Source organism: Ambystoma mexicanum, chromosome 6p (genome assembly GCF_040938575.1).
Source record: "Ambystoma mexicanum isolate Mex_15411 chromosome 6p, UKY_AmexF1_1, whole genome shotgun sequence".
Classification (NCBI taxonomy): Eukaryota; Metazoa; Chordata; class Amphibia; order Caudata; family Ambystomatidae; genus Ambystoma; species Ambystoma mexicanum.
The window spans coordinates 469,928,389-469,942,343 of NC_090935.1; the positions used below are offsets into that span (position 1 = coordinate 469,928,389).

Here is a 13,955-nt window from a genome sequence, read left to right on the forward strand (position 1 = left end):
CCAGTCATGTAGCGGTTAGGGGAGGAATTGCAAGTGTACCTTCTAGGTTTAATTCACAAATGCAGCATTTCCTTTCTTTCCTTACTGCAATGCTCACTTTAAAAAGAGCAACATCATAACCTTTTATTTGCAATCAAACTCCTGCCAAAGGTTTACATTTTAATATCTCTGTATGTTTCTTTATAACAAACTGATTTTCAGTCCTGTACAGAAGAAAGCAAACCCAATGAAGGTCTTAATTCGGTTTTGACTCTCCTATGAAATGCTGCTTTTTTTTATCCCAGATTAGACTGTTCTCCCTTTAACAAAAGGACACTGGATACTTTCTAGTAACTGGAAGGACTTATTTTCTTGCCATTGTCAGTTATAATGGACATACTGTTGTTGTAGAGGAGCTGCTAACATCGCACATTTCCTGCATGTGTCTCTTTCAGATGCTGTGCGCAGGATGCAGCTCATATTTGTTTTTAAACGTGGAGCTTTTCTTTGCATCCTTTTCTTTGATTTGGATTTCCCTGCAGCCCTTAAGTGGTCCCTTTTACGTATTGAAAAATATGTTCTGACTCATGATGGAGGATTGCCTAGGGCTAGAGCCTTTCTAGTGCCTTTAGCCATGACATTTGCTTTGGCAGAGGTAACGAAGTGGCTCTCATGAGGATTTTGTACAAATCAGCGTGCTAAAAGAATTAAAAGAAGACCAAACGCACAGGGCGATTAATTTCCGGGATCGGGCACTACTGTTTTTATTTTTTCATATAGGATTTGTATTGACTGCCTTCTGGGAATTGGGTTAAACTCTAGAATAGAATTTTACAAAGCACGTTGCATTGCGGCCAGTACATTTTTGCCATTCAAAGATTGAGATTGATTTCACTCCTAGTTGTTTGGCGTTTAGGGCCCTTCAGTGAGTTTTTACTGTTTCAGTGACCACCATTTTGGTAGTCTGAGTATTTAGTAACGCCGGGGCTCATGAAATATGTGCTTGTGCAATGAATGCCTGCCTAATTAGAATTCAACAACTGATGGCAAACTACAATTGCTCAGTTGCTTATATAACCTCAGTCAATCTCCTCGTATGCCAAGGTCATGTGGAGCCCAGCCATCTCCAGCCACTGCCTGCCGTATTGCTGCCCGCACTTATTCACATCTTACATTTTCTATATGGTTCTGCCCTGGCATGAAAGGCCACAAATGGTTTCTGTCCTTTTTGCAACCGCTGTGCAAGTCTCTGGGTCCACCAAGGCAGCGGTAGCACAGGGTCTGCAAGACCCTCAACCCTTCAGACACTCTGAGCTGAAAATGTTTCGATTTTAGTTTTTGTGTGATTAATTTTTTTGGGGAATGAGAAATATTGTTCACTTAATTTTTATTGCGACATATTTCCTGGTTTTAATTTTTTTTTTCTTCCAGTAGAATTTTGATGAGCTTTTCTGCATCTCTTCACACTTCAATAGATTAGTTTTGCCACGTCACTGAGCTGTGTTCCTAGGCACAGCAAACTCGGGTCCCACATCAAGGCACGCCCCTCCTGTTTACGGAGACCTTGCTTAGGCAACCAGCAAGTGGTGGCAATCGATTTGACGTCTTCTACATAGGCTTGTCCAGACAGTCCCAGCGATTTTCAAGGGAAGGAAGAGTCACTATGGAAGGGCAAATGCATCAAACTCAAAACATTTCACCTAATAGGACAGGTTGCTGTGCGCTTCATTGGAGTTAAGGCACATCGATGGAGACCTCTGTGCTACATGATGGCATGCCTGATCATATTTAGTGAGGTCAATGTTTTCACAGCTGGCATAATGCCAACTGGCATAGAGCAGGGACGGTCTTACTGCGTTCAGTGGCAGATCAGCAGGCATTCATACTCTCAACTGCCTCATGCACTGCACGCGGTATCAGTTTGGTGGCACTGATGTTCATGGAGAAAGATATACACAGAATGGAATGAGTGAGAGTCCTTCGGCTAGCTGTTCAAAGTACCTTTACATGTATATGACAGAAGTTGGCAAATGGGTGGCGCCACCACACATCGGCCTATTCTAAAAATGTATGGATGAGCCAGTGGAACCAGAACCCCTTTACCTGTACACTTGCCATGGGTTTTCAAAGAAGGTGAAGGCTGAGGAAAACCTCCCCAAGATTGAAAACTGTATAAACGGACGCTTAACTCGCCGAGCTTTGCTTTGTTGTCTTCCTTACTTTACATTTGTTTTCTCTTTTAATGATAGTGTTCCTCAAGACACCCGAAACTCGTTTGACAAGGGGGACATTTGAAATGCACTCCTTCAGTGTTCCCTTGTGAGGCCTTTTACTTGCAAATAACTACGCTGGCATAGCCTGCAGACAAAAAGACTGAACTTAATCTGAATCGTTTGGTGCCATGAACTCTTAGCTGCATGCTAGCGGCAGAGCCACGAAGAAGTAGTTTCTTTGTTTCCCTTTATTTTGTGTTCCAGGCTGAAAAGACAGTGTGCTGCTGTACGTCTGCCTCACAGGCCAAAGTAAGTAAAGATCTGCGCACTTCGGTATCCATTTCTGACGAGGCAAGGGCTTCTGCAAGGTTCCCCGCAGTACCTGCGTGAAAGTCACAAACCCTCTTCTTCCAACTATAACTTGGGGGTTAATGCTGCCACTTGTGGTGGGTGACAAAACCTGAATTTAGCCTATCCTATTGCCCAGGACACAGTGGACAATAAAAGGCTTTCTTTCCCATTGGGCTTGGATATTTGATTGCTCCTCGTGATGGGCTCCTCGCGTTTTGCTGGCACATCTGCATGTCTTTACCTCAACGCTCAGTGTTGGCGCTGAGAAGTCTTTGAATTGGCTTTTGGGCCAAAATGTTCCCATTTTAGTGAGTCTTTCCAGTATCTCCATTTCGCGGTGACCCTGCATCTGTTTTGTCGTGCATGTGTTTGTTTTACTGGGAGCACATCTTTCTTTTTGCTAGACAGTCGGCCATGACAGCAGCAGGGCGTTCAGTTTGCAATCTGAGTTAAGGAGGCAGTCGAGCTCCCACTTTACTTTTGATGGCGAAGCAGTTTGGTGCCGTCCTGTCCGTGGCAGACCAACTAGCAGTCTGTGGCAGCGGGATACTTTTAACATTAAATGCTGGGCTACAATATGGCCCTTGATGCAATCGGTTTCAGTTGAGGTTGCACAAGATGCTTGAATTTGGGAGAGGAAATGTGGCATACTATGGGGATGGGCATTCAATAACAGATACTGAGCCAACCACGTTAGACCATATCCGAGCTTCGCAGGTCTGTCGGCTGCAAGAGCAGTGCAGCTGAGGTAGAGCATTCTCAAACCCAGGTAGTGCATTGGAAGATGCTGCACTGCTTACCTCGATCAGCCTAGATATATAGCTACCTGGATTGTGCTTCGTTGTGCTTATGAACTCTTGATTTGTACACATTGTGCATTGATGATCGTCCCCTTTCTTTCCTAAACTCTCTGGAGGAATGCATATGCTGCCACATCTGGTAGATGTTTGAACTTCGACCTTGGTGCTAAGGTTTGTGCACTGAATGCTGCATACTGTCCTCAGACTGTATGTTTAGGCTACCGAACAAACGACTGTGTTAATGCAGGAAAATCGATATGTCAGACATGTTGCCTCTTGTTGTGGCTTGCAGTGCCTGGTGCACTCTGGAGTGTGGTTTAGGTTTTTTGGAATTGGCGCCATCATTGCCATTCTCTTCTCTGTGTTTTGGAATGTGTCTGAATCTGTTCCTGTACCGTGAGCACCACATTTCACTTTCCTGTCATCTGTGCTTTCTGTTTTGTTCTTGTTTCTTGGGAGTAGCAGCTGGCATAGAGCTTTTTTTTTCTTCTTCAATATAACATTTTATTTGGAATTTAACATTACAGAGGTACATCAGACATTTCATAAAATTTTCTGCAATTCAACGCGAGTTATGTTCTTAGTTTAGTCAATCGCCGTCTGTGTAGGCGGAGTTTGGGTGCTGGGTTCTGCTTCGGTTTAGTTTCTGGTGATATGTGGTGGGGGGGAGACGTTCGGTTGTTGTGATATTTCTTGATTTCTAACATCCTGACAAAGACAGTCCCTTCGTTTTTGGTTATCAGTAGCGGGTAAGAGGAGGTCTACGGGATAGAGTTGGGAATTGTTCCGGAAAGTCCATAAACGGAGCCCAGGTGTTCTGGAAGTTGTTCAGGTTCCCTGCGCGTAGGGCCGTTATCTTCTCTGTTACTTCTGTGTCCCAGCACTTGGCCCACCACAGCAGGATTGATGGGCCTGTTGGGTTCTTCCAAAGGCGTGCAAGTGCAATTTTTGCTGCCGTTAGGAGGTGTGCACATAGGCGGGCCAAGTGTCCGGTGAGAGGAAGATCGCCGTCGCCCAACAGTACTATCCCTAAGCCCCAGGGGATGGTGAGACCTGTAATTGCTCTTATGAAATGAACAATTGTATGTGCCGGTATTCACTATCCCAGAGTACCGGCTTTCAGCTGTGCTGGTACTATGTCTGTCAAATAAAATAAGTGCAGGTACTCTGGACTGAAATACCTGCCCATTTAAATCACTGAGTTGGCACCTTAGAAGCAGCCCGTCCTTGCTGGCTGGGCCTTTTGTGATTGCTGAAGAGGGTACCGGCATGTCTACAAAAGGGCTTGTTAGTATTGAGGGTACACAGTTGTCATGTATTTGGTTAAAGACTTTTATTAACGTAAATAGGTTGGGGAAAATGCCTCTCTGACCGTGCTCGCCTCTCTGACCGTGCTCGAAGAGGAGTTTCCCTACTGATAACCAAAAACGAAGGGACTGTCTTTGTCAGGATGTTAGAAATCAAAAGTCGTCTGTGTCGAAACGTTCTATCCTGACCCACAAACTACAAACTAAATCATAAGGTGCGAAGGGAAATGTCTTTAGCCTGGTATTTGCAGAAAGTGTTCATAAAGAAAATTATAACTGCACCAACATAAACGTTCTCCAAGCTAACAGACCCTTGGCTCCCTTCCCCTGGATTCTTCAATCGGATGACCATGTCTCTTGTTCTAACAGTTCTTGTGTCTCTCCTTGGCCCACAACCATCCTGTTAGCAAAACACTGTTCAGCCTTGTGATTTCCTTCTTTTGAAAAGTTCCTTCTTTTCCATCAAACACTGCCCTTTCTTGGGTCTTCTGTGTACATGTGCAATTTGTCTGGTTTACTCCCCTGCCAGGACTTCTTATTGCCATACATATGTAACAGTCTCTTTACATTCACAATTGTGCATCTTTTCCTTGATTCAGTATTTCTGATGCGTTTGATGTTCACTGTGAGTTTTCCCCATATCGGCATTATATGCATTCATATATTGTTAGGGGTTGTCTTTGTATTCTGCCTTTTCGACTCACAATCGTATCATTTTGGTCTCTGTGGCCTTACAAAGTTCAAATTGTGTTTGGCGTCGTTGCCGGAAGGCCCCGGGGTCTCCAATGACTCATCAGCTCTGTGTGGCGTCTTCAGTCCCGTTCGTACTTACGCAGTGCCCACTCCCACTCTGGACTGCCTTGACGTGTCTCTGCCTTCTCCCGCGGCTCCTCTCCTGCATGCCTTCAGGTCCCAGTAAGGGTAACTCTGCTTTCTCCAGCTGCCGAATGCCCAGTAATTGTCTCATCGTTCCTGGCGTTTCTGCTACCATGCTTGCTCTCACAACTATTCGGTCCCTCTTTGCTGGCGATCCCTTTGGGTCCGCCACACCGGCTCGTCTCCCATCAGATTCATCACATAGTGCCGCCAAACCTGTTACTGCTCTAAAGGGGGGCATTGGGTATCCACACTCTGACCTTTCACTGTTTGGGCTCAATTCACATAAAATACAGTTTTTGGCACTCATTAATGCAAGTCTCCAAATTACCCCTACATCTGTTTACAATTAATGCGTGAAAGCGATATTGACAAAGAAATCGGGTGTTGAAACATCTGTGCAAGTTGCTTCTTAATCACAGGGAAGGCCCACTTGCATGCAAAATTGGCGGCCTTACATGGAGTCCCTTCTGCTTCAGTAATTGACTCCACGTCAGAAATCAAACAATTACGATTTTACCAATAATATTTTATAAACATTTGCTTTCACAATCCCAGATATTTTTCACCCCTTATCACTCCACGCATCTCAGACGTTTAACGTTTTCATTCACTCACACTACTTCCAGCACGTATGTTCTTTGCATGTGTACAGAAAACATTCTGAAACCTCTTTGAAAGTTTTGTGAATTCCTATTATTTTAAGCTTTCACCACTCAGACCGCTCTTGATACACTGATAAGCCATGAATACCTTTGCGAGTTACACCCAAGGCCTTTTAGACATTTCTAGTTTCTTACTCTTGCACAAGATCCTGATCTCTCCATTGAAAATGCACATTTACTCCTGGAAAAATCTTCAGAACGGTTGATGTGCTCGTGGGAATAAAAATGGCCGTAACTATAATCTGCCATTTGCTGCCTTTCTTAGCTTTTTTTGTTGCAGGTACCTTATTTTAGTTCTAGTTGCAATGTTGCAGACATTTGCTGTTGAAGTTGAGGAAACTTGATAAAGCCACACTTCATACAACTGTTAGAAGATTGAGGACACTTGTTTGAAATTAGGTTGCCAGACAAAGGGGAGAAGAAAAAAGCAAGGTTCATGAACGAAAGCCATTTAGTAACAGACCTGCTTTTGAGGAACAACATTATTGCAGAAGCTCAGGTTCGTTTTATGGGAGTAGCTGGCCTATAGACACCATGGTGTACTTCCTTTCAGTGGTTTATTTCCTGATCGTTCTTATTGTGACCATCAAGCATGTTCTCTTGCAGGCCAAATCCATGCTACACATGCTCTGTTTGCCCTTAAGTGTCTGCATCGTCATTGCCCTCCCGCCCTCCTCTCTCCAGTACCCCTTTCCACAAACCCTGGCCTAATGCGTTCTCAGTGTGACCAGTGGTTGCACTTTTGTAATTTTCATTAACAATATAATCTTTTGATTGCCATGAGCAAGAGGCCAGGTCATGGGTAGTCTGTTTCATGAGGCGTAAAGGACACTGGTTGGGATTACTGCCTGGAAACTACAAACCATTGCATAATCTTAAGAGCCACTGTAGATCTGTCTAGGGAAAGTTTGAAGAAAGTTAACTGTACAGAATTGTTTGAGCCCACTTTGTATATTGACCCCTGACAGCTAAACCTAATTTGATAGTGGTCACCTTCTTTGGTCTCCCATTCACTCTTGGAGTGAAGCCTGTGCATTTCATATAGAGTCTGTGGAATCACCTTCCCGGCAAACCTTAATCGATCTATAAATGTCTATCTTTCACTAAAATTGGATCCCTCTACAGGACTATTTTGCTTTACTCTCTTCATGGACTCTGTAGGTTGCAAGGAGTACCCATGACTGCTGACCGATGGCAGGAAAACGTTTCCTGACATTTTGATTTTCCTGTTTGCTGTACCACTGCTGCATGTTTTCGTTCTACGGGACTGTCTCTTTTTGACCCCACATACGCAATGCTGTTCCTCTTTTGGGGTAGAATCAAGACTGAGAATTGGGTATTCCATGTTTGGATTGCCTCTCTTGATTGCAAGGGAAGAGAGGCATGGGCTCTACAAGACAATGTGGTGTCCGTGCTTTAGGCCCTGGCCTGACTGCCTGTCGGAAGTACCCATGGACAGGACGTAGAAAATCTGGTTCTAGTAAGAAACTGGAATAGGTGGCAACTGCACCCCCAGCTTTCAAAGGAGATCTCTTTCACTGCTCCTTCAGGAAGGAGTCTGTATCCAATAGCTGCTAAAGGTTGGAATTGACTCTTGTTTCCTGCCCCTGTTGGTACTTGCACTGGCATTACTACATCCTTTTTTCCAAGGCCACACCTTTAATCGCACCACTAACTTCTGTCCTGGGAACTGGTGCCAGTCTACACCAGCTGGTGGAAATCAGAAGTTTGCGTGGGCAGCTCCATGGAGAGCAGATGCCTTTCTCTGTGTGCAAAGAATCCGACTTTATTCGGCTACACAGGAACTGACCGCTAGCATACTTTGTTTGCATGCGGGCATCCTTTCTGACTCTGCTCCTGAAATGCATAACCGGGACTTCTGGGCTCCATTGGGATTTACCTACAGATTAAACATTATGGCTACTTGAGCAGTATTACCCAGGGTAAAAGGCACCTGTGAGCAGAAATGGCGGAGTGGATCATGACGGTAAATAAAGAGCCCAACCCGTGGTCAGCGACTGACTTGCATGCTAAAAGATTGTGCTAATTGAGCGATAGCATGTTCAGATCAGACAAAGTGCATTGATTAGAAGAAATACATAGAACTGATCGCACTGATTGTTTGCTTAGAACTGAGCGAGTACTTACAACGGATGGAATGTACGGAACAGACAGAGAGCTCGTAGTGGACACTTAAAATTTTTTTTTTAAAAATAAAAAATAAAAAAAAATTCAACAGCATGGAACGATCTGTAGTGCATAAAACAACCGAAGTGCATAGAATGGTGGAAATGCATGGAACGTTTTTGGAGTGCACGGAACAGTCAGCATGGAACGGGTGAAGTGCACGGAACTACTGGAGTGTGCTCAACCTCAAGATATAAACCATCTTATCACATCTCTACGCTTACTCTCTCCTTTACACCACCACTCGACTAGAACACAGCAATACTATGACACCATTTGGTATAACTGTTCTCCTACCACCACTTGCCTCATACTCCCCATCATCTTATCTAAAACACAGCTGGTTACACACCCTCCAGCCTATGCGTTCTCCTCAGGCCTAACGCAGCCAGAATTGGTCTGGATAACAACCTGCCAGAACGAACACATACTCTTCCTCTCCCAACCACCACACCTACCGCTAAGAAGCAGCTATCACAGTAACGCAATACCGCTGCACACATATCCGGTGCTCGCACGGCCCTTATGTATGTCTCGCTCTCGCTCTACTGACTTGAACTTCAGTTCCCGAGGGCGTTCAACCTACCAGCACCTTGAGATCATACCAATGGTACATAAGGCGTTATATAAATGCAAAATAACATAATGTGAAATGGAATGTCCAAGGCTTGGCTTGGGCATAAAATTGTCACAGCACCAATGTAATTGTGGCCCAGAGTTGCATGTACATTTTTTAGTTTCTGACGGACTGTTTGCATAGGAGTTTATTGGTCAAATGTTCTGCAAATCGAGCGTTTAACAAATATTTGTTCAGTATCGATGGTCACAATACCCATCCAAACAGTGAAGTAACTCATGCAACTGGCCCAATTTGACCAAAGAGACTAACCCACACTTCTAGGGCTGACATTCGGGCATTTTCCAATCGACCAGTCCCAGCCTTGCCATATCCGATTACTTCTCCATCAAGCTGTTTGTAGTCCATTTGATAGGCCACACATTGATACAAATGGCTTTACTTCGGACCGCGAGAAACGAGAGTTCTAGAAGAGAGGCAACAGCTGTGCCTTACATTTCAGTGTGGCATCGAAATAAAAGCCTGCCTAAAAATCAACATGAATGTTAGTAACATTTATATAAAATTGTTCCTATTTAAAAAGCATTTTGTTCAGAAATGTGTAATGTATTATCACCACATCACAATTAAAAATTCGATGTACTAGTATGTCACTTGTAGCCAATTTCCTAAAGTATGATCAGTCGAGGTTGTCACTTTGTATGTAAAACTTAAAAGCACTCCTGATTGCTGCGCATAGAAAATCATTGCATTGCACTATGAACCTCTGCTTGTTGCAATCACAAATTCCCATCCTGTGGTAAATAGTTAATCTATTTGCAGAAACTCGTCTCATAGAGCGCACAGTGGAAATCTGAGGCTTGAAAGCCACCTTATTTAAACCATTATTTTTGAGAAAATGAGAAAACCATGGTTTTCCTCGTACCTCGTTATCACGATCTGGACTGACCTATCTGTGTTTTTGAAAACAGGTTAACAATTTACCAAAGCCACTCATTGCAGTGACGTAATGTATATTAAATTTGGTGTAAGGCAGGGCTAATAATGTGTCCTTTCCACTAGCCATTGGCTAGTGATAATAGCCTCTTCGCGAGTAAGTAACAGCGTGCTGCGTGTATGTGTAGTATTGTGGAGGAGTGTGATTTTTTTTTTATTTTTTTTTTTTTTTTTTTTATGGTTGGCTAGAAGCTGTTAACTTTGAATGTGTACCGATGGCGTAGAATGCAATGGAAGCCAACCCAACATATTCACAATTTGGGGAGTAGCAGGAGGCTTCGGGTACTGAAGCAGATTTGGCATGGAGTGGCAGGTTTGAAGGTCGGTGGGCTGGGAGACACGCCTAGCAGGTGTCTGGCGCAGGAGAGTGTTTAGTAAGCTAGATTTCAGTATGTGAACGGAGATGAATGAACCGTAACAGTTGACTTGCAGAAGGCGGGTCGAAAGGAGAGCGGGGTTCCTAGTGGGCAGGCTGCTTCATTCTGGCCTGTCATGGACTCTGGGCATGTGCAAAGTATTCTCACTCCTTGCAGTTTCCTACATCAGTACTTGAGTGTCCTGAGCATCAACGTCCTTGCCATCCATCTCTGCGGATCCCTGATTCTCCAGTTTGGTGCTGTGCCGGTTAGTTGCCAGGTCTTTATTGTGGGTGGTTGGGGTTCAGTGTGGCATTCTTTAGTCCTTGGGTTTTATCAGACCATGAGGTCCTGGCACCAATTATTGTGACTCGTGCCACCTAGTGGCAGGGACCATAAACTGCTTCACATAACTATTTTATCCAAGGCTGTGTGGGCACAGTAGTAGTGTACTGAACAAAGTAGTGGAACTGTGGTCTCAGCAGGGGAGAGGGTAGGTGGAAGCATATTGCAACATGTGACAAGCTGTTGCACCCGGGGCATTGCAATAGTCTAAGTGACTAGTAACTAAGGTTCCAATAACAACTTACACTTGCACAGCGACTTGAATGGACACATCCTATAAACAGAATGGTGAATATGGTTGTAAAAAGTAGAGGAATGGTAAGCCGATAAAAATAAAAGTAGTGGAACACCGCTCCCGACCGTTCCAGCTTATTTTGATCACTGGATGTGCACATCCCACCTAGGTGCTTGCATGGTTCTGTGGCTATACACCCTTTGCCATGCATGGCAATGCATGCTTGCCAGCTCCCTTCTTTTCTGACCAGTGGCTGAGCATCTGGAACTGCTTCTCTTGCTTTACTGCATTCCCTTTGCTGTGCTGTTGTGCCCCAACATACTTATCTGTTTGTTTTTTCCCGTTCCTCACAGCTCTGTTGGACAGTCTCTTCTAGTGCCCTGGGTTCTGCAAATGTGTTTTTTGACACAACATTTCCCAGCAGCTGACAATCATACTTGCCGAGTTTACTCATCTTAAAACAGCCATCTGCTACATTCTTGCCTTTTTTGTGGAATTGTTGCTTTCAGATCTGTCAAGAATTGTCCCATCTAATATGTCCAAAGTCATTACTATTTAGCAGATGCCACTTGACTTGGACCAAATCACCTAAGATGTACTGAACCTTCTAAACTATGCTTTCTCATGAGGGCCAGATCATGGATGAAACACTCCTCCACCCCGTAACATCTGGCTACATGCATTGGTATTCTGTTCTGGAAATGTGCAGATGGTGTATAGAGAAAATACTGAATTGCTTTTCTCTGGAGCCTGACAACCCATTTTAGCTGGATCTGGCCTGATCCATCAGGAAGTGTATTTTTTGCCTACAAGGCTAAGGCTCTCCGACGGGGAAACCATCATCTTAGTAGCAACCAATGCATTTTCTAGGCATGACATGTCTCCCCAAGGATTGCAAGGTGGGGTTGAGCACATTTCTACTTTTTGGTTCACGCAAAAGGGCAGACCTTCGCCTATTCAGGAGAGCTTGAGTTGATTGCACAAGAGACTAGAGCAAGTTTACTTTTGTGGACGATTACCTTAAGTGTCCTGCGAATGTGGCGACCCCGCCTGATGCAGTCACTGTTTAAAGCGTCTTGCATTAGGGCTCATTACTTGCTACAAGGTAAGGCGTGGGACCGCAGTTGTTTTCGCTGTAATGATTCCACCCACATTTCAACTGGTACGTTAAAAAAACAAAAAGAATTGTGCAAGTGTTCCTCGCAAGTATGTTTCGCATGTTTACTTTACGCCTAGAGCTTGGAACAGACTATGGGGTCTCGGCTTTCTTTGGTGGTTCTTCTGACAGTGGACTGTGTTGTACCCTTTTGTACGGCTGTTTTCATCGGATACTGTCCATCCACGACAGAACTCTTTAAATGATGGAGACACACATATACGTTGTTTCATAGAATACCTGTGAAAGACTGCATGCATTATAGGCTACTTCACACATAAGCAGATATCCAAAATCATCCACAGGCAGGATGCTTTATACAGTAAACATGAGATACCATGACAGGTTAACAAGGGAAGATGCACAATTACAGCTCTCCACCCCTGTGACGAATCACATTCCGGGGCACCAGTTGTTCAGGGATGAATATCGGTTTCTAAACCATCAATCAGCCCCACACCTCTAGTACACACTAGAAGGCCCCAAACAGATTGGAAACACAAGCAAATTATAAACCTCCTTGTCCTATTTTGGTAACGTGGACAGCATGGAAGGCTTATCTTTATAAGGTCATGGATCGTTGGTTAGTTGCAACACAGAGAAAATAAAATTATTACCAATGATAAAAGGGACTGTCCAGTCAAGGTTGTATACAAATATCTGCTTTATTATCATCGCAACAGACCGTTCAATCCCACTAAACAATACAACCCACCCTGTAAAGGAATGCAGAGGACCAACCATTTCAAGAAGGAAAAGGGATGCACTCTGGATACTGGAATCGTGGACCTGCAGAGGAGACAAAAGATCATCATTGGCAGTCCTTGCTTACCTGCAGCTTTCCATCCTTCAATCCCGGCTGCTCGCGGTCTTCCATCCTGTTGGCAGCATCTTCATGACATCACGCACGCACCGGAACGAAGCACCTGGAGGGGAGAGAGAAAAAGGGACCACGTTAACAGGTTACTCACGGCAATCACAGTAGTAACCATAACCTCCTCACCTGGCTGGGCATATCTTGGCCGGTTCCGCTCCGGAAATCACTGCACGCCCAGAAAGACCATCGTGACCTGAAAAGGAATAAAGAATACAGGTTAGCCCAAAAAGACATTAGCGCGCCGCACTTCACGCTGAACCTACCTTTCTTCATACGCTCCGCGTCCATAAATACCGGCAGGAGCCTGACCCAAGCAGCGCACCCAGCGAACCTCCGCACACCTAAGGGGGAAACAATCCGGGAAAGACATTAATAGCACAAAAGAAAAGCAAAGGCCTTCAGAGACTGCTATATTCGAACTTACCTCCTTAAAGACACTTGAATGGGTTGGCACCAGTGAAGTTAACTCGGTCGCTTCAACCCGCAGAAAGCTACGCGCCCCTGCGCAGAAAACAGGACGGTGAGCACACCAGACATCATAACCAGGTGAGGAGGGGGCCATCAGGTAGAGTCCAAGGGGCTGGTCGCAGGAAACGAAATCTGTGCCTAAGTCCAGTCCTCCTGTGTTTTCAGGCCCACCTGCCATAGAAGACATCATCCTGAATTGAGCACATCCGGGGGGAATCCGGCAACCGGGGCATATGGGCATCCCTGTGGATACTAGATGAGCGTAATCGGTGTTTCATTTTGCCTTAGTTATTTTCTGAACAGGGTTGAGTCGGTTTCAGGGTGATTTGCAGCTCCTGCGATAGAGTTCAAGACGGGAGACAGCTGCGGGTATCAGGTGGCAGGTAGTTTGGCGAGTGAGGCTGGATGGGCTGCTGCAGGCTGGCCTACACAGCGGCTCGGGGTCGGGAATTCTCTCGGTGCTGGTTCGGCGGGTCTGAAGTACTGGTCAAGGCATTTCAGACGGCATTTGCGACTGTGGCGTGACAACAGTTAGTGTTGCAGTCAGTTGCAACTCGAGGAGCTCGA

At 44.9% G+C, this 13,955-nt stretch overlaps 1 protein-coding gene across 1 annotated transcript in view; it reads left to right on the top strand.

The window, feature by feature from the left end:
• Positions 1-13,955, top strand: part of SNX18 (sorting nexin 18) — a 162,020-nt gene that overhangs the window by 104,747 nt on the left and 43,318 nt on the right. The gene's annotated exons all lie outside the window — the stretch shown is intronic.